General features: G+C 46.0%; 1 long non-coding RNA gene across 1 annotated transcript in view; it reads left to right on the top strand.

Annotated features, from left to right (window-relative positions):
• The window catches only part of LOC146425341 (uncharacterized), a 413,168-nt gene extending 405,223 nt beyond the window's left edge, over positions 1 to 7,945 (top strand). Inside the window, exon 2 of the long non-coding RNA XR_014846604.1 lies at positions 7,457 to 7,945. This is a non-coding gene — a long non-coding RNA (uncharacterized LOC146425341). The remainder of the gene's footprint in view (positions 1 to 7,456) is intronic.
• The last annotated feature ends 16,487 nt before the right edge of the window (positions 7,946 to 24,432 follow it).

The following is a 24,432-nucleotide window of genomic DNA, read 5'->3' as shown; positions in this document are numbered from 1 at the left end:
CAGTTTCGCAGCCCTCCCGTCATTTTGGCATCCCTATTTTCTCTATAAGTTCCCAGTCTCCCACATCCAGCGCGCCCTGTTTGACTGATTCCCAGAACTGCAGGGAGTCACGTGGGCGGAATATCCCCATGCCGCTGCAGCGTCTCCAGGGGTTGCTTAGAACCCAATGCTTTTTCTTTTTCGCCACCAGCGCGAGCTTCTGCCCAGGAGGGAGGATTCCTTCCTTGTCACTGTCCGAATCATCTGCGAAAGCCTTGCTATCAGCGAGCCCTATCACAAAGGACGGTGTCTGGCCGGACGCAGTGTCCGCGACGAAAAACTGCACAGTGATGGGGTCGGGGGAAGGGCAAGACGATGGCAGCATTACCAGCGCGCCATCAGGCGCGTTCGCCGAGCTCGCCGGCACAGCGTCAGAGCGCTGAGCCAAGGCTGCATCCGCCACTTAACCCATCAGAGGGACCGGTACCTGTTTGTGTCCTGGGTGTCCCCGCGCCACCGCCGCCATGTTGGCTGCCGCGTCGGCAGGAAGCCCGGACCCCTTCTGGGGTCCTGAGGCGGGGACTTTCGGCCCAGTCCAGCCTGCGCACTGGACCTTCCACGAGCAGAGCTCCGCCATATCTCAGCGGATTCCGGCCACCAGTAAATCCTTTAAAAGCCGAGATGGAGGAGGCTCCTCTGGTAAAGGCTCAAAATCCCGTATCTCTGAGCCACAGGAAGCCTGTCCCAGCATGGCTTCCGTGGAAATGTCAATCAAAGTTCCCACAGCGAAAGCACCGCCCGCTGGAGGCTTCTCTTCCGGTCCCTGCCTGGCCAAAATGGCGGCTGAAGCCGGAAGCCGCGCAGGGACCGTGGCTGGAGCCCAGTGGAACGCTGGAGTCCCACGCGCTGGCTCCAGCCGGCACTGCGGTTGGGGCCCCTGGCGGTGTGGCTGGCTGTTCCAAACGGAACCGAGGTATGTTTTTGTCCCGCCCGCGCCGTGGCCACGTCACCCATCTCTGCTCTCTCAGTCCCCGCTCCCAAGACAGCCCGCTCCCAAGACAGCCCGCTCCCAAGACAGCCCACTCGGGCGCCGCGACCCGCGGCGGCGACCCGCGGGGGGGGAGATCAGCACCATTTTGTGGGGGTGAGTGGGGGCGGGGCCATGCTATTGCGCGGAGGCAGGGGAGGGGGGACTCCCGCCACCACCGGTGCCTCAGAGCCAGCCCGTGTCCCTTTCTTCAGCATCTCCGCCAGCTGGTCATTCGGATGGACATAAATGCGTGTAGGAAGGACATTTGGAGAAGTATATTTGCTCTTTTTGGCTCCATCTGCTGCTGACTGTGGGATGTCAGGGTCGGTTTGAGTCGGCGCATCTTTCGTGTGGCGCTCATCGACCGAAAGTAGAGACTCTAGACCTTTTAAAGCCTCAATCTCTGCATTGTAAAATTCCTGTCCCTTCAACACATCCCAAATTTCCCTCCATGTTCCATGGAAGCGGATTGTTTTCTGGTCTCCAAATATCATCTCTTTGTACAGAGACTTCCCTACACTGAGCCAGGAAGAACAGTCCATGTCCATGTCCCAGACCCCCGGGACTGCATTCTCCAAGACCCTTGTTAGCAAATCGCGGGCTACCTGCAGCGTCTTCGCCGCGGCTGGATCACCCCAAGGGTCCTCCAAAAAGGCTTGCAAAATTTCGTCCTTTGGCATGGGAGACCCCATCGCCATGTCAGGACCGAGCCACGCCGCGGGGCGGGCGAGGGAGGGGGGTTCAGGACGGGACGGGCAGTGTACCTTTGTTGCATGCAGTACATGTCGGTGGTCATCAGATGTCGCTGTTGGACCGCTAGCGGAGTGAAGAGTCAAGAGCTTTTTCAGGTGATCAAGGGATTCTGAATTTATTATTTATTTTAACAATTTATATAGACATCATTGGGCCGTTCGCATTGGACCAATTCAAAACCTCCCCCCAGGCCGATTGGCCAGGCTTGAACCGCCTATCTCCAAAGACCATTTCAATAACACAAAAACTTTATTTATAAAACATAGAAAGAAGAAGAGAAAAGTTCCCATGGGAAAGAATCTGTGTTGCCACACAAGGGTATCTAAGTGTGCCAGTATTTGTTGATCAATTGCTGTTTGCATTTGAAGGTCCTCTGTGAAATTACTCATTACAGAACTACATGAGCTGTTCTTAGTGATTCTGTTAATACAGCAATAGCAATAGTAGGCAATAGGCCAAGCAATAAATCTCTTAGTTCGCTTGAACTCCTTTAAAAACAAGCATTTTAAATACATGACTTCTGATTCTCCTTCCCAGTCTAGTGTAAGATTCACAGGAATCCATAGTTCTGCACACTGATGTAGGAGTGTGCGATTCATTCTTCCCACAAGCCCCTGAGAGGAGGGGTTGTGGGGTGTTCATCACTCCTTTGGAATTGCCCAAATCTGTGAAAACGTAGCAACAGAATTAGATTGATAAGCAGGGCCATTATCAGTGTGAATTTTCTGTAGCTGACCCTTTGCTGGAAGTGCACGGAGGCAACGAACATCCTTTGCAGATTCACCAGTGTATGCAGTGGCATCTAAAAGGCCTGAAAATAAGTCAATACAACAATGAACAATAAACACAGTTACAGTATTTTTGGAATTGGAGCTAAGATGACAAAAGGAGTTAACACTTAGTGGGAGAGAGTTCAGAGCCTGAAGGAGTTTGTGAGATGGTACACTAAATGAGATTTTCCCTAAGAAATCAGCAAAAGAAACAGCACAAGTTATGGAGTCTCATAGTACAGCTGTAAAGGTCCTTCTTGTTGTGAGTCTCGTAGTAAAGCTGTAAAGGTCCTTGTTGGCAAGTAGAACACATGTATACCCTTTCTCCCTTTTTTGTTTAAATAACATGTGCTTCTCGTACTATGAACATTAAAGCAACGCAAAAGTAAAACAGTGTATGTAATGAAACAAGAAGCTTACTACATGCTCAGCCTTAGCACCAAGCAAAAATAAGCAAGGCAATACATGTAATCATTACTACACGAGAGAAAGGATAGTGATTTAGAAAGATACATCAACTGCCTAAATACTTTACTGTCATCCAGTCTGCAATCAGTAGGGAGCCCCATTTTACAGTGAGGACCTGGAGAACCTTTCCCGGGCAAGGTTTCCAAGTTTACCCTGAAAGGAGGTCCAGCTTTGATAAGCCCAAATCAGCAAGTCAACATTCACATTTTTAGTGCAGAAACACCTGGGTCTGATGGCATACTTCCCAACCAGCCAGGACCAGGGCTTGGCCAGAGCCTAGGCTTCAACTGGGAGGGTTTCCCTAAAATATCCTACAAAGCAGCCTCTATTAATATCAGTTGGGAAAGTCTCTTAAAATGATACATTTCTTGCAGATAACTACACAAGGTTATGGGAAAGTTTCCAAAGCAGCTAGCGTTGTCACTTATGTTTAGCTAAACAAGCAATGGTACCATGAACAAACTGCAAACAACCAAAGGAATGCATAGGTGTAACCATCAAATAAGATCTTATGGATAAATTCCCTTTATAAAAGCTCTAAGAATTCATGCCACGACATTAACGAAATTCAGAATCATTAATCCAGCAAGAATAACAGTTCTAAAAAAACCGAGATCATATTTTTCTACACATCTATGCATATATGACAATAAAGCAAAATAAAAGCAAGAAAGAAAGCACCAACCATCTTACAATTAATAATATCCATAATTTGGAATTGGTACTTATTCTTCTGTACAACCTATGGAAGATAAAACTGCAAAGATTGTTATGAATAGTTACCTTAATTAACCAATGTAGAACATTTACACCCATAGAATTTTCTATATTATTAAGGGTCCAATAAACCACATTTTCACATATTTTTATACGACTTATTATATTATGTTCTTAAACAGTTGCTTACCAATTCTCCATCATATTTGTTTCAGTTGGGTCCACCTTATCTCTAAAACAGAAAAACTTTATATTTCTTAATTTAAATGAGTATAGTGCAACAGAAATTAGAGGTAATTCTACTTAAATTCAACATCACTTAAAGTTAGCAGAAGTTAAATCTAACAGAACTTAGAGTGAACATCACTGAAACTTAGCAGATATTAATCTCAATAGGACCTAAACTTAACAGAACTTAAAATTAACAGAATCTAAAACTAATAAACCTTAAACTGAACAACACTGAAATCTAACAGACTTAACCCAAATAGAACTTCACCTTAACAGAGTTTAAAAGCAACATACCTTAACCTTAACATCACTTAACTTTAACAAAACTTAACCTTAATAGCACTTAACATTGAACAGCACTTAATAGATAATTTAACTTAAACTATTTAGCAATTGATTTATATAGAATTTACTATAACTCAGTAATAACTTACTTACAGGCCTAAGGTAAAAATCTAAAATACTCAAGAAGCTAGAACAACATCCCTCGTATTTTTGCTGCAGCACTTTCACACTTGCATGCACACAGACATTAAGAGTCTGTTCAAGGTATACCTGTGAAAAAAAATCCCCTTTAATTCAGTGAAGTAGTCGCTTTAGATGCCTTTGCATCTTTTCAGTGGGCTCAGGGTCGAGCCTTAAATTTAACAAAACCATATCCAATGTTGAGAGTGTTACTTTAAAAGTTTCAGATACAACAGAATTTAACTCGTTTTGACTCCATTGTTACAAGAAAGCTACTGAAAAGTTGTCATACAACAGTTAAACATCAGCAAACAATATGCAAGCAAACAACTGAGTCATAAATGAAATAGCAGCAACATGGAATTCTAGAGGGTTGAATTTCTGCAGGATTTACTGGAAAAATTATAAAGGTGTGGCAAATATGTTGTGACTTTACGCAAGTAATTTTTGAGAATAGCTTATGGTAACTATACACATTATTGAAAATGCCCGTCTCTTGGTCAATAGTTTTCTGATATAAGCACAAGTTTGCAGGCTTTGCAATTTGCAGCTGTACTCAAAAAATGACAACATTTTATGCTTTTGTAGATGACATTTAAAATTTCCTCCATTTGCAGATGATAAGATAGTAGTCTGTGATTGTCATTACAATAGAGTTAAGCTATAAATACTTAAGGACAAAACATCAGGGACATAATCATATAATACTGCCATGGTTTTCGTCCGTGTAATTTTGTGAGTTCAGTGGGTAGATAAGACTGAAGCATGTATACAGGTAGCTATGAAGGCACAGTTACAGTTAATTTTGAAGGAGCGTGCTACTGTCTATGGCAACTTTTTCATTCTTCCATTAGAATAAGGAAGGATAGAAAATCAGTGACTGAGTGGAGAATACAATATTCACTGGGCAAGTCTATTTTATGAGATGGCATCACCTTTAGTCACTTTTCTAGCCCATCACTGCATTGAAACTGTTTTGATATCACGGTCAATTTCAATCTATAAGTGTTAAGGAAAAACAAGGACACCGAGCAGGTGTACTAGTCTGAAATGCCATGATGTGTCTTCATGACAAAACAGTCAGGTTTAAATTGTCTTATTAAAGCTGTACAAGCGAACTGGTAAAGCTGGCACTATTCTGTCTGTTTTTGCAGTAAAGAATCCCAAGTTAATAATAACTGATTCCCGAATAGCTTCCACAGATAACATACATGGGGAAGTGAGGGTTTTCTTTCAAGTGAGCAGATAAATGTTTCAATTGATGACTAGCGTGGGTCTTACGCAGTTAATCGCTCACAGTAACTCTTGTAAATCATTCAATGTTTTGACATCAAGCTTTAAAGTTAATTGCCATGGCTTTACATTTTGTCCAGTTAATATTCACCCTAAATATTCCAAGAAGGAATCTAATATATATGAAACTTAGTGGAACATATAAGTACTTGTTCAAATGAAATACTCCAGGTAAACCTATTGAACCTGCCAATTGAAGAACTGACTTCTCAATACGTAAATAGTCCTTATTCGCAAGAGCAGATGCTAGTAGTCTGCAGGCAGAGGAAAAAAATCTTTAATTCTGGGACAGCTTCAAAAAATATGTAGTTCCTGTAAAAAATAATCCTTCAGTTTTAAGTCATTGTGTTGGTTTTGCTTGGTCCAGTTTTTTTTTTTTTTGGGGGGGGGGGGGGAGGAGTGGCACAAAGATGGCTCCTGTGTGTTCTGTGTGAATGTTCTGGATGGCTCTGGAGATGATGGACATGGCACTGGCCAAGGCTGGGCCAATTACAGATGTTGGTTACATCTCTGTGATAACATGTTTAAGAAGAAATAAAAACAATGGATGCATGCACTTCTTTTTAGCCAGAGAAGGAGGAGGAGTAGATGAGAACATGTGAGGGAAAACAACATGGAGACACCAAGGTCAGTGGAGAAGGAGGGGAAGGAGGTGCTCCTGGTGCCAGAGCTGACAATCCTCTGCAGGCCATGGTGAGGACCATGGTGAAGCAGGTTGTCCCCCTGCAGCCCATGAGGACCATGGGGGGGGTACAGATATCCACCCACAGCCCATGGGGAGGTGCCCACGCCAGAGTGGGTGGATGCCTGAAGGAAGCTGTGATCCAGTGGGAGTCTCAGTGGAGAGAAAGGCCTTGCTCCAAAGATGGAACAGCCTGTCCTTGGAGGACTGCACCCCGTGGAAGAGGGACTCATGTTGCAGCAGATTCAGGTGTGCTGCTGCTTGTGAGATTTGGACTCACTCCGGAGGAGTTTGCAGAGAGCTGCCTCCTGTGGGAGGGACCCCATGGCTATGCAGAGCATGACTCCTCTCCCTGAGCAGCGGAAGAAGATCTCAGTAATGGACTGACCAAACCCCCATGCCCTGCCCCCCTGTGCTGCTGGTGGGAAGGAGGGAGTGGGGTAAGCAGAGAAATGGTTAAGAGCTTATTTTTACTTCTCATTTGCCTCCTTGTATTTTGTTAGCAATCAATCACTTTGCAACTTTAAGTTTCAGCCTGTTTTGCCCTCAGTGTGTCTTCTCCCAGTTCCTTATCTCAACTCATGAGCCCTTTGTGTGTTAACTTTTTCCCTCTCCTCTGCCCAGCTGTGGCAGGGGAGAGCGGAGAAAGCAGATGTCATAGGTGCCTGGCATTTGGCCAGGGTCAAACCACAACAGTCATATAGTGGGTTTTCCTTTCAGAGATTTGGATTGAAAATTGTTGTAACCTGTAATCTCAGAAAAGAGACAAAATAGACAAAATATACAAAATATGGTCTCTCCAGGAGAAATATTCTGTCCTAGTGAAATCCAGCAGAAAAAGAAAACCTGTGGAACATCTCAGGTTAAGCAGTGATAGTGAGAACAGAGTGGGGGGAAAGGAACTTCAGGTTACCCAAGCCAGGAACATTTTGCCTGGTTGTTTAGCCAACTTCTGTTTACTCCTCCAATGTTACTAAATTAGGGCACCCCAGCAATTCCCACTAAGGGAATTTCACCTAAGTTAATGAGGGTTTTATGGTTGTTTTCAACATAGATAGTGTCATGGAGTGATGTTATGATAATCCTTTATCCCCTATCGTTGGCTTATATGCTCAAGGAAAAAATGTGGTCCTGTCACTTTAACTGCATTTAGCCACAGAGAGAAACGCGGGTTGTTTTGAAAACTTTTTCCCAAGCCTTGCTTCGGGGGAGGATTCTTCGCTCGGCAGAGACTGCGCGCTGGACAGCGGTCGGAGTGAGCAGTGAGCTCTGTTCCGGTTTTTTATTTTTTTCCTTCTTTTCTTTTTATTTTTTTCCTTTGTTTGGACCCCTTTTCTTCGATCTGCTTTGCCACCCGGAGACCCAAGAGAGCCAGAGGACAGCAGAGCTCTCAGGGAGCTCCACCCGGCCCTGGGGGGGGAGGAGGAGAGAGGCTGCGTCTGAGGAAAAGGACTTTTTAATCAGGTTGAATAACTCCTTTTCACCTTGGTTTTCCCCTTCCCCTGTGCCTTGCAGGGCACTCTGCGTGGTTTTGTTAAATAAATAGTTTTTTCTTCACTTCCATCTGAGAGGTTCTGTTGTGGGTGGGGGAGAGGGTGTCGGAGCCCTTCGCTCTCGGAGGAGAGAAAGTTTTATCATTAATCCAGGACAATATTTGGCAATACAGGAAGATCTGGAAACAGGGGGCTAGGTGTCTAATGCAATTGATTACAGGTAATTAACATAGCTAGGTCGAACCGTTAATCACAAATGCTTGGCAGCTTCTGCAGGGACTGCACCAAGCAGGCACTCTGGTGCCACCCAGTGCCCGCTCTGCCATTCCCCCGTAAAGAACACAAAATTATCAGTTTGGAGGCGGGGGGAGTATCATACTGAGGGGGTTTCTCAGGCTGACAATTGACAAGCATAGCCAATAACATGGGAATATCTCCCTCTATTAATGACGGAGGTGAATGAGATTGAAGCAGTAAATCAAGTAGGGGAATCGTGGGAAGAGGAGGATAAGAGTTAGCTAACACTTGAGCTGTAGCGGAAAACACAGCAGCTGAACTTTTATGGGAGTTAAAGGAGGATAAAGATCAGACTTTTTCTCAGGCTTAATAGGACCAGGATCAAAAGGATAAATATCTGTAAGAGGGCGCTCAGCAGACTGCAAAATTTTTAAAGCAGTATACACAGCTTTCCACATAACTAACATACTGTCAATGACAGCCTGGGGGAAGGAATACATTAGAATTGCTATTCAACCACACTAATAAAGCAGCTAACTTAACTGTCAGGGTTTAAAATCTTTGTTCTTTTAAAATTATCTGCAATATCTCTAAATAAAGCTTATGCTTGTGGGATGTAGCCTGTCCCATAGTTCTGTGTTCACGTCTCACCTGTTCAGCAAGTAGAGACTCAAGGTTGGGGATCCCCTCCATGCACGGCTCAGTTCGAAGGCGGTGGCTGCTGCCGGAGATTCAGTGATCATGTCCCATTGTAGGTGCCATTTTGCAGCAGCTTGGAAAAAAGCAAACAGAGACCACTGCTTCTTCTAGCAGGATCCATCTTTATTACACACACTTCAGTATTTATGTTTCTTCTGTGGGAAAGTTTAGGGAAAGCGCAGCAGGAGAGACAAAACAGCCTACACCAAACCAAACACCCATAGAACAGACATTTCTGCCCTTATCAGTCATTCACACAAACACAACTTCCACCCAGCGTTCTGGGCAGTAAGAAAGGCATCCACGCACAGGAGTATATGGCTAGACTCAGTCCTTTAGTATGCGCTTTCCCAGGGGGAACAGAGTTGCTTATCAAGGTCAGGACAGCTGCAGCAGGCTGCTGCTTCTACACAGAGCTCTTTAGATGGCTCCAGCAGGCCGCTGCTTCTACATATACCTTGATTCCTAACTGATTTCCCTGAACTTGAGGTAGAAAATAAACCAACGGATTAATATACCCTACATAACATATTCCTGACCAGTATGGAAGTAACCAGCAATAAGCATGTTGGCCACAAATCCAATAACGCCCTTTCAAAGCCCACAAAGGGGCCTTTCCAATTCTCATAATCAATTGATGGGTCAAAATACAGCTTCTTTCCTGCACCTAACAGTCCTCCAATAATAGTTGCCCCACCACAGGAATCCAAATATTTGCATTTCCAAGCTCCCACATGAGGTTTCCACCTACAGTTACATCCCAGATCTGTTTTGTTAGATCTGGACCAGAACCTACTAAAAAGGGTTCTGGTTCCATTCTGGTCTTGCCACTTCCAGTGATAGTCATGGACAACGTGTCTTACTTGTGGAATTATCTCAGGGGCAGGTTAAAAATAAGTGGTAAAAAACCCTGTCCCTCCCCACTGCTTTACAGCCTTAAAAATCCCTTCAGTAATTATGGTAGGAACACTTTATCCAGTTACCATTAGTGAGCTTAACATGTGTTTGATTCCATCAGCCTTGATACATGGAACAATCATAAGGAGGGCACTTGGGGGCCAAACAGTCTAAACCAAAAGATAAAGTCCAGTCACAAACACTTTTTCCCACATATATGCCCCCTGTTCTATTTAGACAAAAAATGCCTTTTTCAGAAGAATGTATTTGCCTTGGACTTCCTTCCTCATCCCAAAATTCCTTTCTGTTACGTACCTCAGGGTGCTGACCCGCCATTTAGGTTCAACCGGGTTAGCCACCCATGGCCATTCTTCACATCCTCCTGGCCTTTCGCAGTCCCAACAATTGCTGAGGTTCAAGATTTTTGCTACTTCTCCTAGGGTTTAAAAAACTATGCTCCCACCTCTGGCCCAAACCTAACTGACAATATAAAGGTAAGATTTTTAAGAACATTCTAATGGTGTAATCTAATCACCTAATCTAATCCTTACATGGTCTTCTGCATCACTTGTGGCAAGTGAAGGCACAGAAACCACTTAACATAAAACAAAGACAGCAAGTATTAGCCTCCCAGTGACTGGAGATCCAAAAGGAGGGATGCCCACACGGACTATTTCAGCAGGCAGTCTGTGGGTAGGCACACAGGGCTTCCCCTGATGTCGATGCACTGGCTACTGCTCCGGTCCACTCCTGCGGAGTGTCAGTCACGTCTTCCCATCCTTTTCCTCCAGCTGAGGTGTCCATATCTCTGGGGCTTTAGAGGCTTTGACCCAAGTGTGATGGGTCCACCCGTGTTCAGCTGTCTTGACAGCTGTTTCTGTGGTCAGTAACACTTGGAAAGGTCCATGCCACTTTGCCACCAGTGGTGCTTCTTTCCACACCTTAACCAGGACCCAATCATCTGGCTGAATGTTATGAACAGCAAAGTCCAAGGGCAGGGTCTGTGCCAGCCGAGCTTCCTGTTGAAGAGATTTCACAAGACACAGTATCCGGGCCACATATTGTTTTAAATATACATCACTTATTTACCAACCCCCTCCCCCCCCCACTAGGCTGAGAATTACAAGGGTAAGGAATTCCAAACATTAATTCAAAGGGAGATAATGGAATATCTCCTCTCAGTCTGGCCCTTATTCTAGCCAAAGCCAGGGGCAAAAGCTGTACCCATGGCATCTTAGTTTCTATCACCAGCTTCAAAAGGTGTTTCTTTATTTCTCCATTCATTCTTTCTGCCCGACCCAAACTCTAGGGGCGCCAGTAGGTATGGAGGTTCCATTGTATTCCTAATGTAGCCATGAACACTTGAAGAATCTTTCCTGTAAAGTGAGTTCTATCTGAGTCTATTGCTTCCACAATCCCATCTCTTGGAATTATTTGTTACAAAAATACCTTAATGACTGATCCTTTAGTTGCTGAAGCAGTTGCGAATGCTTCTGGCCACCCTGTTAGCTGACCAGAAGATATTTAAACCTTGCTACTTGAGGCATTTCAGTAAAATCCACCTGGCATCTTTGGAAGGGAGGTACAGCCCAAGGCCTCCCTCCCCTGGCAGTTTTCTTTGTAACCCTGTTATTGGCTTTAGCACAGATCAAACAACCCTCAATAGCTCATTTTCCTAGATCAAAAAGACCCACTGCAGCATACATTTTGAAGAAGGCTTTTGCCAATTCTTGAGAGCCCCAATGACTCGCTTCATGGAGTTGTTTTAATATTTCTAAGGCTAGAGCTTTTGGTATCCACTGTTTACCATTCCTTGTAAACCAATAATCCTCTCTTTCTGCTGTTCCCCTCTTTTTATTATTATCTCAAGGTCTTCTGGTGGAAAAGACAGTTTCTCTGGGAGTGGTGGGACTACTGGGAGTAAAGGGAAGATCCAAGAGATTTCTTGGAGCAGTGCAACTTTCTGAGCCTCTTCATCAGCCAGTTTATTACCTATTGCTTCCTATGAGCACCCTGCCTGGTGTCCCCTAATGTGTATTATTGCCACCTGTTTTGGTAAATTCACCATCTCCAGTAGGTGAGAAATAAGGCTTTCATGAGGTAACATGTTTCCCCTGCAAGTTAGTAAACCTCTTTCTTCCCATAATTTCCTAAATGCATGTATCATCCCATATGCATACTTAGAATCAGTAAAAATATTCACTATCCTGTCCCGATATAATTCACAGGCTCTCACAAGTGCATACAACTCTGCTGTCTGAGCTGACGATTTGGGTGGCAGCCTCCCCTCTTTTTTCAATTCCCTTCCATTTATGATAGTGTATCCTGTAAATCGCTTTCCTTATACCACCCTTGAAGACCCATCAATAAACACATTTTCTCCCTCAGGCCAGGGAGCGTCTCGCTAATCTTCCCTAGCTGGGGTCTGGAGATCTATCACTTGAATGTAGTCATGGGTTTCTTCCCGAACCCCCTCCTCAGGGCTGCCCAAACAAGAGGCTGGGTTAAACCCTTCCCCACTTCTCAATTCTAAATCCTCCTGTTCCTTTAAACAAGATTCATAGTGTAATAACTGAGTGCTGATCATCCACTTAGAGGCTCTTTCAGTTAACAAAGCTTTAACTTGATGTGAAACTTTAACAATCAAATATCCTCCTCTTGTCAGTTTTTGGGCTTCTGAAGTTTCTCGCTCTGGGGAAAGTGGCAGGACCCCTGAAACCCCACGAAAAAGGGTCGCCGCTGCGAACCCCCACACAGTCCGGGCCGGGTGGTGCCGGGATGCCGCGTGCTCGAGTAAGCAGGTTGTTTCTGCGACAGAGAAGAGCAGGAGACAAGGCGATTAGGAGATGCAGACTCTGTGCCTTAGAAATCCAGGGTTTATTAGGGTGCAGCAGGGCGGCACGGGGTCCGCGGGGTCGGGAAGGGTCATAGGGAGGCAGAACGGGGCTGGATCCGGAGGTGCAGAGTGCAGAACGGAAGCGAACATGGGGTTAAGAGGGACCAAAGGATGGGAGGAGTTTGGAGAGGAGAACCAACCGGGACACGGGGGATACAGGATTGACAGGGGAGCCAGGGAATAGGGGTACAAGGGGGGAGGTTACAGAACTTTAAAAACCAATAATAAACCGTGGGTTGAAGGAACATTCTAGCTATTAACTCCAAAAGGATAAAGAGGAGGAGAACTCCAAAGGGCCAATACTCCTGTTCCCTGTTGCATATTTAGGAGGCTAGTTGCAAGGTGTCTTGGGGGAACATTTTTCTGTCACCCTGAGCTAAAAGTCTCTTCAGACCCAGGGGCCTTCATCAGGTATTTCAGCCTCTAAGCTCATCTGGGCTAACCTCACTGCTACAGGCTTTAGTCACCATCAGGGCTGTGGCTGTGCAATTCTGCAGACAATGAGTAACCTCTGGCCACTGGGTCTAATAGTTAGGAAAAGTAAGCAACAAACTGCCATGTTTCCCCATGTTCTTGTACCAAAATTCCTTCAGCATGGCCCTGTTTAACATCCACATATAACTCAAATTCCTTTTCTGAGTCTGGAAGAGCTAAGACTGGGGTATTAATCCATTTGTCTTTTTATTTTCTAAAGTTTTGCTCTCCTTCTGGTGTACATACGACAATGTTACTACTGCTTTGGGTTAAAAAGTCATATAAAGGTCTGGCTACAACAGGAAAATCCTCAATCCATGCTCTGCAGTACCCCACCAACCCTAAAAACTGCCATAACTCTTTTTTAGTCTGGGGTAATGGTACTTGTAAAATTCCTTGTATTCTTTCTGGATCAATATACATTAAACCTCCATTCAAAATGTGTCCCAAATATTTAACCTCTTTCTCTACCCACTGTGCTTTCTTTTCAGACACTCTAAGCCCCTTTTTAGCAAGAAAATTAAGCAGCTTCACAGTAGCCTCTTCAACCACCTTTTCCTGATCCCCTGAGAAAAGCAAATCATCCACGTACTGCAGCAACCTAACTCCTGAGGGTAGAGTAAATTCTCTTAATATTTTCTGTTGCTGTTCGAGACGGGCATGACATACAAAGACACGACTCCAGGCCAAATAGAATGGAAAGTACAAGCCATGTTTATAGCTACAAAGTCTCTTTTATACCATTTTCTAACATTCGTGCCATATGGCCATTGGCCCTTAAACCTGTTGTTACACAACACTATTGGTCAGTTATTCCTAGCATACATCTTTTGTGAAAAACAGCCTCCCTATTGCAGATGTGAATTCCTTTCTTGTTTTTCTGCCTTGTTTTCTACTTCTCACCTCTTTCCATGCTAAGATTCTCATGGGTAAGAGGTTGTTTGTAACACGGTCGGTGTTTGTGAGCTGAGGCAGGCCAGTTGTGAATTCCCACAATTTTATGCAAGGCTTGCCCAAACAAAACCGGTGACTCTGTATATCCCTGTGGAAGGATTGTCCATACCAATTGTTGTTTTACCATTTTCCCTTCTTCCTCCTGTTCCCACTCAAAGGCAAAATACTGTTTACTGTCCTCTTTAATTGGACACCCCCAGAAAGCATTCTTCAAATCCAGTACTGAATAATATTGATGTGAAGAGGGGATCTGATTCAGGATGGTATAGGGATCTGGAACTGTGGGATGCCTTGGTTTAACGATTTCATTTATTATTCTCAAATCCTGCACCAATTTGTAGGTTCCATCTGGTTTCTTAACCAGCAGGACAGGAGTGTCATAGAGAGACATACATGGCTCCAAAAGACCTGCCTTTAGCAGGGACTCAATGAGAGGCTGCAACCCTTTCCTTCCCTCCCTTGAAATAGGGTATTGCTTCTTAGACACCACTTGTCCTGGTTGCTTCAAAGTAATTTGGAGAGGCTCCATATCTAATTTTCCATATATTTCCTGGGGCTGCCCACACTTCTGGGTTGATTTTAGCATAAGCTTTCTCAGACATTTTACACAAAGATACCACAGTGTTAGCCTCTGTATCATTCTTCACAATACTATTTTGCATTCCCACTTTAGCCATCAAATCTCTTCCCAGTCAATTACAATCACAATTAGGAACAAACAGGAATCCATGCATTTCAAACCTATCCCCCACATCTACAAGTAGTGGTTGAATAAAGTGCACCTGCTCATCCTTTCCACTCACCCCTTGAATAATCAAAGATCTTTTTGACAATTTCCCCCCCTTAAGGATAAAATTCAATGTGGATCGAGAGGCCACTGGGTGTACCAGGAAACACACCTCCTCTCGATCCAGGCACACCTTAAAAGTTATCAAGGGCTCCAGTGTGGTGGGTCCCTGGTATAATGGGAGCCCCTGACACCCCTAACAATCCATCTCCATTATCCTCTGGACTTCCTCCTCCTGAGGATTCAGCTGTTTCTGTGAACATTCCTGCTTCCAGTGTCCCTCTGCCCCACAGTTGGCACAGCGATTCCTTCCCAACCGCTGTTTGGGTTTTGCTCTCCCCTCAGAGGAGGGAGTGCCTCTGCCACCTCCCTGTGGGTGACCCTGTCCCCTCTGTCCCGGGTGCCCCTTTGGACCCTGCAGTTTATTCCTCCAGGGCTGTAAAGCCTCCGCCAGCACCTTTGTCTTCACCTTTGCCTTTTCCTCATCCTTTTTTACATATATGTGTTGTGTTTTTCTAACCACTTCTTCCAGAGGCCTATTCTGCCACTCTTCATCCTTCTGTACTCCTTTCCTTATATCAGGCCAAGATTTAGTAACAAATTTTACCTTCAGCAACATGTCAAAGGCTGGTCCCTCAGGATCCAACCCCCCATGCTTCCGCAAGGCATCTCTAATCCTCTCCAGCCAATGAGAGAGGCTTTCATGCTTTTCTTGTTCTAACGACATAGCCTTAGCTATGTCGGTAGTTCTGGGAGCTGCTGATTTGATTGCTCTAATCAAATAAGTGCGGTAATCTCGTAGGCAAGCTAGATTGGCCTGATTATTTGGGTCCCACTGGGGGTCCACCTGAGGGATTGCATCATCCACCATAGGTACATTGTGTCCAGCCCCCCCCCCCCGCCTTCGCTGCCCGTGCGTGGTCATCCTCCCACAGCTGCTGAGCCTTCTGTAAAATCATTTGTTTTGCTGATGACCCAAACAAAATCCCTAAAAGAAAATCCTAACTCCCCCTTGACCCCCCAAGGGAACTTGGCGTAGTGGCATCTGGAGAACCCCTGTCTTTTGAGTCCAAGGGGCTTCGGATGTACCATACTGAGTTCCCCTTCTAGTTCTAGGGGGTGATACAATATGCTTCCCTCCTCCCCCTCCACTGTCATTATCCTCAGATGGAGCTGAAGGAACAGTATTTCCCTGGTCCCTTTGCTCTGGAAGTTGAGCATACAAGGGACCTGCAGCTGGCCCTGGGTTAGCTTGCAAGATTGGAGGACAAGATGGGGGAAGGTGCTGAAAAACATCCCAATCTTCACTAATTTTCTTTCTCCTCTTTTCCCTCTTCTTCCTTCTTTCTTAATGTATAGATTTCTCCTGTTGCCTGCCTTAACTATATTGATCCACATTCCCTCTCAATCAATCCTTTTCAATTCTCTAAATACAACCACGTAATCCAACACAACCGAGGTCTATCTGTTCCATAAGGTGGCCATTTAAGCCTCTGGCAAATCATACTTGGGCCATACAAAATAAGAATATTTTACCATTATTTCCTTAGTTACCTCCAGCAGACTGCATAATCTGTCCCACAGCTTCAGCATTCTCCCCCAAAAGACTCTTCCAGGGTATTATGGGATCGTCATCCCTTTTGCTGGGGCTCCCTCCCAGCTTTACCTTTGCAACCTTTCATAGGTGCCCTGTTTTACCTGTGCCACCTTCCATAGGTGCCCTCTCAAGTTTGTTCCTCGAAGATCCCATTTTACTCACCGGTGAAATTTTCAGTGGTTCTCCCTGCTGACTCTTCACGAACCCCCCTGGTCCGCCACTCGTCTGTCTCCTGGGCAGTCTCAGGAACCCAATCATTCACCCAGTGCTGGCCGCCAACAAGGGGCACTGATCACCGAAACTGGGTGAGGTGCGCCTTCAGCTCCGCTCGCTGCCTGCTGCCCCCAGACGGTGGAAGGCCCCCAGACGGTGGAAGGCTCCCAGACGAGACCCCAATTTGTAAGGAAAATTAATCCACAAACACTGGAGATTTATGTCCAAAAAGAAGACAGGGGAGTCCTGTAACTTTATTCACAAATAAAGGGAGAGGTCATGGGCATTTCCCATGGGGTCTCTCAAACTGGTAGAGGACGCAGCCCCCTTTTATCCTAATTTTCCATCCACATTTCCCTCTCTCTTTCCCCATTGGCTGAGGTACTTGAGAGGTACAGACTCCCCTAATCACCTAATACAGACCCCCTTCTAATGTACATTTCCCCCCCCCTTTTGTTTTCTTTGTGTCTTTGTTCTTTTTCTCTAAGTCCAGGGATTTAACATGGCCTTGGGGGAGTAAGACTCTGTGTCAATTTATGGAATTCCTATGGAATTTACAGTTCTTCCCATTGCTTCTTTCACCTATCAGTATCTGGCCTTATCTACCAGCAGGCCTCATAGTTTGTTTGTAAAGACATCTCCCTCTCTTCTGAACCCTTTTTTTTTTTTAGAGGAAACTCATTCCAGAGTGTTTTTCTCCTAAACTTGTCTCTAAACTGAGACACTGGGGCTCAGCACAAACAAATCCCAGAATAAAGATAAGCCAGCCTAACCATCTAGATACATATTTCATACAACAGTTTATGCAATTTGGTTTTTGCTCTTAAATCCCCCATCCCAAAAAAGAAAATCAAGTTAACCCTAAACAGGTTTTTCTACCACAAACATCTAAATTGGGAAATCCTCAAGCAAGCTGTATCTTTTCTATTCTGAATCTTAAAACAAACAACAACAAAAAAGCAAAAAACCACAATCAACCAAAAAAACCAACAAAACTGAACATTTACATCATGCCACGGAAATCAATTCAGACAGGGTCCCTTTCAATGCTAAATATTTGTTTTCCCATATATAGTGGGTTTACGCTGGCTGGATGCTAGGCACCCACCAAAGCTGCTCGCTCACTGGACAGGGGAGAGAAAATATAATGAAGGGTTCATGAGTTGAGATAAGGACTGGGAGAGATTGCTCATCAAATACCATCATGGGCAAAACAGGCTTAATTTAGAGATATTCATTAGGTTTATTACTATCAAAATCAGAGCAGAATAATGAGAAATAAAATAAACCCTTAAAAACAACATCCCTCCAACCCTCCCTCCTTCCCATCTCTACCTCCTCCCCCAGTGGCACAGGGAGACAGGGAATGAAGGGTTATGGTCAGTTCATCACCTGTGGTTTCTCCCACCACTCAGGGAGAGGAGTCATTCCCCTGCTGCATCATGGGGTCCCTCCCACGGGAGACAGTTCTCCGTGAACTTTTCCAACGAGTCCATCTCAAGAGCAACAGTTCCCTGCGACCTGCTGCAATGTGAATCCATCCCATGGGCAACAGTCCTCCCCAGACTGCTGTAGCATGGGTCACTCTTCCAAGGGGTGCAGTCATTCAAGGACAGGCTGCTCCAGTGGGGACTACTCTCACCATGGGTCTCCCACGGGGTCACAGCTTCCTCTCAGGCATCTACCTCATCTGGCATGGGTCTCCTCCATGGGCTGTGGGTGGATCTTTGCATCCCTGTGGACCTCCATGGGCTGCAGGGGGACAGCTGCTTCACCATGGTCTTCACCATGGGCTGCAGAGGAATCCCAGCTCCAGTGCATGGAGCACTTCCTCCCGCTCCTTCTTCCCTGACCTTGGTGTCTGCATAAGTTGTTCCTCTCACATGTTCTCACCTCACTCTTCTCTGGCAACAACTGCACAACAACTCTTTTTTCTTTCTTCTTCAATCTGTTATCACAGAGGCATTACCACCATTTCTAATTGGCCCAGGCTTGGCCAGCAGCACTTCCGTCTTTGGAGCCTCCAAGGATTGTCTCTGCTGGACATAGAGGAAACTTCTAGCAGCTTTTCACAGAAGCCACCCCTTTAGCCCCCCCACTACCAAAACCAGGCCATGCAAACCCAATACACCGTATTAAGTGTTCTTAGTAGATGCATGAAATAAAATATCTCATTTTTTGCCTTTCAAAATGTGAGTTTGTCTTGGTTACAGGGATATGAGGTGGAGTTTAGAATTAGGGGTGAGCCAAAATCATGTATTCCATATTTGTCTCTACATCAACATGCACAAGTTTGTTTACTGTCTCTTTAAGACCTGGAGACAAGCAGAACCTCTGTGTTTTACCCCAGTTCATGGAAGCAGGGGTGAGGGGGTGCTGGGTCCCATTAAAAATGGGGAACAGACACGTGGAGCTCTTGACACCAAAATCAGTTGGATAGAAACTTTCTAACACAATTTTGAGTATTAGAAAGCAGGCATTATTGCAGCATGCTCGCCCCTAGGAGGATCCTTCCTCTAATCAAGTGCCCTGAGTGTCAGGTAAACAGTGATTTTATCATACACACTGATTACATATTCATTAGCTATCCCTGCTTACTTGATGTATATGTATAGTTTACATAGTCACAGTCCTTATATGGTTCTTTGGGGGTCTTCAATGTCCAGTGTCCTTTTTAGGTAGCTGTTCCTCGACCCCTGCTTTTGAGTAAAAGCAATATTGCTGTTTTGTATAACTTTTTCTTTGCCAGCCTTGCAGAGCTGAGCTGGCATCCTGCTTGCATTTTGCATGACTTCTGTTTGCCTAAGTTACATCTTTTATCTATTTCTCCAAGGCTATGTTGTTCTGTTCTACTGTCCTTATCAGAGTAAACTGCAGTTCTGTTCTACTGTCCTTATCAAGTCCTCCCTTTTCTTGAGATGAAGTTCTTTATGGGTACTAGTCTCTTAATATCTATATTTCATTTTATAGCATAAGGCATAACAAGAGCTATAACACTTAATCTTGTTGCAAGCTAAAACACATACCGCAGGTATTATGGCGATGATTATAAACAGATGTTTTAATCAAGTCCAGCTGAGTAACCATGAAGTAAATTTGGTCCAGATTTTTTCAAATTCTCAGAACGTGTCATCTTGAGCTGTGCATTCTAAAATTTGGATTTGTCTCCAGATTTCCTGGATATCTCTAGACACTCTACCACTTCGATGGCAAAATAAAATTTATGCATCTTGTTTGTTTTGATGCCTTAAAAGCTGGTAAAAATAAGACACAGACACAGCAATATAGGGAAAAAGGGTATTACCTTGGTTTTAATAGGATCCCAGGTGCCCCCTTGTCAAAGGTGGAACCACGCCGACAAAGCACACTGGGTACAATGCGTATGCAATTTTATGGACCTCACAAATTAGCATATCTATCTAAAATTCCCCAATAAGAAACTTAACAAATGAAGTAATTGTCCCCCTATTCTAATTATTCCCCCCTGTCAGGGGTTGAGAATTTCTTCCCATTCCTGTTACCAAGCAACAAATTGTCCGATGTTCAGAGTGATCAAGCCTTTTGTAAAAGACAATGGCTAGGTTTTGGGCAGGGCAAGGTAAGGGAGAGCCGGCCCTGGGAAGGCTCTCTCGTGGTTCGGACGCTGAGGGGAGAGGCTGCTGCCTCCTGGCTTTCCAGCTGCTACCAGAGGAGATCCAACTGTGCCCTGCTTCTCTTCCCTCCTGGCTGGGTGAGCTTTGATTCAACTTTTCTCCTCACGGGGAGGGGCACGTTTCCCCCCGCCCCGGGCTGCGTTCCCTCGTGGCTGCTGCCGGGAGAGTCCGGCTGCCTCTGCTGCTTGCCCCCGCCCTCTGCCGCATGAGACCACAGCGTCTGCTGTGACTGTAGAAATTCTCGCTGGCCGGAGAGAGAGAGAGCGCCCGCTCCTGTTGCCCTGTTCCCTCGCTGCCCTGAGCTGTTCCTGCTGCGCTGCGTGTTCCTCAGCCCGTCCGCCATTGCAGTTGCCGGACAGTGACCTGACCCTGCGCCACAGCGCCACCTACAGCCGCTCGGGAGTCATCGCACCTGCCCTGGCCGGCCGGGAGCTCAACAGCGCCCCTGCTGCTTGCAACCGTGATTACACCACACGGGAGAAAGTTCAGCAGCTCACGTTATCTGCTGTTTGGTTTTCTGGTTCTAGTTATGGTTTGCTATTATTGTTATTGTTTGTTTGTAGATACTAGTAAAGAACTGATACTCCTTTTTCCCATACCTTTGCCTGAAAGCCCTTGATTTACAAAATTAAATAATTCAGAGGGAGGAGGGGAAGAGAATCACATCCTCTGCTCTAGGGGAAGGTTCAACCTCTCTTGGCAGACACCTGTCTTTCAAAACCAAGACAGATCTTGGTGCCCAACGTGGGGCCCGAGGGCATTGGAAGAAAAAGGAATAACAGTTTCTGTGAGACCTATTTTAGTGTGGTGAACATGAAAATCTCATTAAGTGGTACTATGCTGAGTATACCCTGGTTTGGTTGGCACATAATTGTGACCACATTTTTCCCATTTGCAGCTCCCTACCTAAACATGGGTCCTATAACTAAGGTTATTGTGGCTGTCATCCAGTTTGCACAATGGGCCAATAGGGTGAAGAACTTCTGGATCTTTCAGTTCATTTTAACGGCAGGCACATGGCTACAGTTTTTTGACACCGTCAGTACATGTTTTTGGAGTTTATTTGGTAATGGTACCTTTTGTGAGGAGATAACACCAGGAGAAGGTTTCTCTCAACCTTTTATTCATTACTTTGGGCCTACTCAACTAATGCTCGAAAGGTTTGGAAATTCTCTAAATGCTTATGATATCATACAGTGCCTGGTGTTGCTGTGGCTGATAGGTTTATCCTACCTTACATTCCGGGATAAGGTGAAAATACCCTGGGTAACCATTCCAACACCTGTGCCAGGGAATAGGGATGCAGCCACAGAGCCCAAGGCTGTCGCAGAGCCTGGGGATACCCCACAGCCTGACTCTGTCCAACAGCCTGCCTCAGAAACAAACCGTCCAGAATGGGTGGGGGTGCTAGTGGAGGAGATGATACACAGAATACACCAGCTGCTGAAGGAATACATCTCCCTAGCAGGTGTAAAACCCTCTCCTTGCCCCAAAGGGAAAGAGTCTGATGGTGCAGCAGTGGAACCCACAGATGTTACAACCACCCAGGTTCCAGCTGAATCCCAAGAGCAGTCACAGCCAGCCAAAGTTGCCCCTCTGGTGCGTACAAAGTATAAGACCAAATCAGTACGCCCAGTTAATGATGATGGGGAGCCATTGCCCTCACAACCAGCCGTAGAATCTGAGCCCATAATCATCACTGAGTCCTTCAACTTTGATACTCTCCGTAATCTGCGAGATGATGTTAAGAGACGGACGCACGAAGCTTTCCAAACCTGGTTACTTCGGGTTTGGGACCTTACGGGTCGAGGAGTGCAGCTGGATAATAATGAAGCAAGGAATTTGGGACCCTTGGCCCAAGACCCGGGTGTTGACAAAGTGTTCGCAAGGGAGACAGGGCCCCTTTCTCTCTGGGAGAGGCTTTTAATGGGTGTAAGAGAGAAGTTTGACAACAAAGACCAAATGCAGGATCCCTACCGTAAATTGACCTGGAAGACCATTGAGGAAGGGATCCAACGGCTGAGAGAAGCAGCCATAATGGAGATGCTCTTTGGGGGGGATGGACAGCACAAAAATGACCCTGATAAGGTCAGGTGCACCACGCCAATGATGTGGAGCTTTATAAGGCGAGGGCCAGACCATCATGCCCCTTTCCTTGCAACTATTAATGTTGCTGGCAATCGAGAGACGGTGGGTTCAATAGTTGACAGGCTCAGGTATTATGCAAGTGTGATCAGTGACCCAACGCAGGCTCAGGTCTCTGCTGTGGTTAAAGACCTCAGGAAGGAGATTAAAGAGGAGATGAAGGACCTGAGGGAGGAGATTAGGGACGAGGTGAGGAGGATCAATGTGGCACCAGTGAGAGTCACAGGCCCCAATACCAGAGCCCGACGTCCCCCAGCTAGAGAGAGAGGGTACACCCCACGAGCTGAGTTGTGGTTTTTTCTGCATGACCATGGGGAAGACATGAGGAGGTGGGATGGGAAGCACACTACTGCCCTGGCAGCACGGGTGCGTCAGCTTAAGGAGGGAAATGCTGGCCGAGGGGGCTCTGCTAAAGTGAAGGTAGCCTCAGCTTCCCGTGGCCGACCTGCTAGGTACAGTAGAAGGGAAGATGATGGGTCAGATCCCCTTGAAGGAACCTCTGAAATGTATGACCAGGAAGGGAATGATGACCAGTGCTAGAGGGGCCCTGCCTCTAGCCAGGTAGAGGTACGGGAAAACCGTGTTTTTTTGGACTGTGTGGATTCGATGGCCTGGCGCATCAGAGCCACAAAAATATGAAGCACTAGTTGATACAGGTGCGCGGTGTACCCTAATGCCATCGGGACTTACGGGAGCAGAATCTATTTCTATTGCTGGCGTGACAGGGGGATCACAGCAGTTGACCCTGGTTGAAGCCGAGGTGAGCCTGACGGGGAGGGAGTGGCAAAAACATCCCATTGTGACTGGTCCAGAGGCTCCATGTATTCTGGGCATAGACTTCCTCCGTAACGGCTATTTCAAAGACCCGAAAGGACTCAAGTGGGCTTTTGGAATAGCTGCTGTCGAGGCAGAGGGCGTGAGGCAATTGAACACCTTGCCTGGTCTATCAGAGAACCCTTCTGCAGTCGGACTTTTGAAGGTGGAGGACCAAAAAGTACCAATTGCCACCTCGACAGTGCACCGCCGGCAATACAGGACTAATTGAGATGCTGTGGTTCCCATCCACAAGATGATCCGTGAGCTGGAGAGCCAAGGGGTGGTCAGCAAGGCCCACTCATCCTTTAACAGCCCCATCTGGCCTGTGCGCAAATCTGACGGAGAATGGAGATTGACTGTGGACTATCGTGCCTTGAATGAGGTGACTCCACCTCTGAGTGCTGCTGTGCCAGACATGCTGGAGCTACAGTATGAGCTAGAGTCCAAGGCAGCAAAGTGGTATGCCACTATTGACATTGCAAATGCATTTTTCTCCATTCCTCTGGCAGCAGAGTGCAGACCTCAGTTTGCTTTCACCTGGAGGGGCGTGCAGTATACCTGGAACTGACTGCCCCAGGGGTGGAAGCACAGTCCCACCATCTGCCATGGACTGATCCAGGCTGCTCTGGAAAAGGGTGAGGCTCCGGAACATCTGCAGTACATCGACGACATCATTGTGTGGGGGAGCACAGCGGAAGAAGTGTTTGAGAAAGGAGAGAAAATCATCAGAATTCTCCTGGAAGCCGGCTTCGCCATCAAGAAGAGCAAAGTCAAAGGACCTGCCCAAGAGATCCAGTTCCTAGGAGTGAAGTGGCAAGATGGCCGACGTCAGATTCCTACCAAAGTCATCAACAAGATCACAGCGATGTCCCCACCAACCAACAAGAAGGAGACACAAGCCTTCCTAGGCGCCATAGGTTTCTGGAGGATGCATATCACCGAGTACAGCCAAATTGTGAGTCCTCTCTACCTGGTGACACGCAAGAAGAACGATTTCCACTGGGGCCCTGAACAGCAACAAGCCTTCGCTCAGATCAAGCAGGAGATCGCTCATGCAGTAGCCCTTGGTCCAGTCAGGACAGGACCAGAAGTGAAGAATGTGCTCTACTGTGGCTAGCACAGTTTTTCCCATGGGAAGTTTTCTTGTGTTTTTGTAAATAAAGATAAAGTTTGGATGTTTTGG

This window comes from Lichenostomus cassidix, chromosome W (assembly GCF_008360975.1).
Source record: "Lichenostomus cassidix isolate B80296 chromosome W, HeHo_3.0, whole genome shotgun sequence".
Taxonomy (NCBI): domain Eukaryota; kingdom Metazoa; phylum Chordata; class Aves; order Passeriformes; family Meliphagidae; genus Lichenostomus; species Lichenostomus cassidix.
Note: the sequence above shows the minus strand (reverse complement) of the source record. Positions and strands in the feature narration are given on the sequence as shown.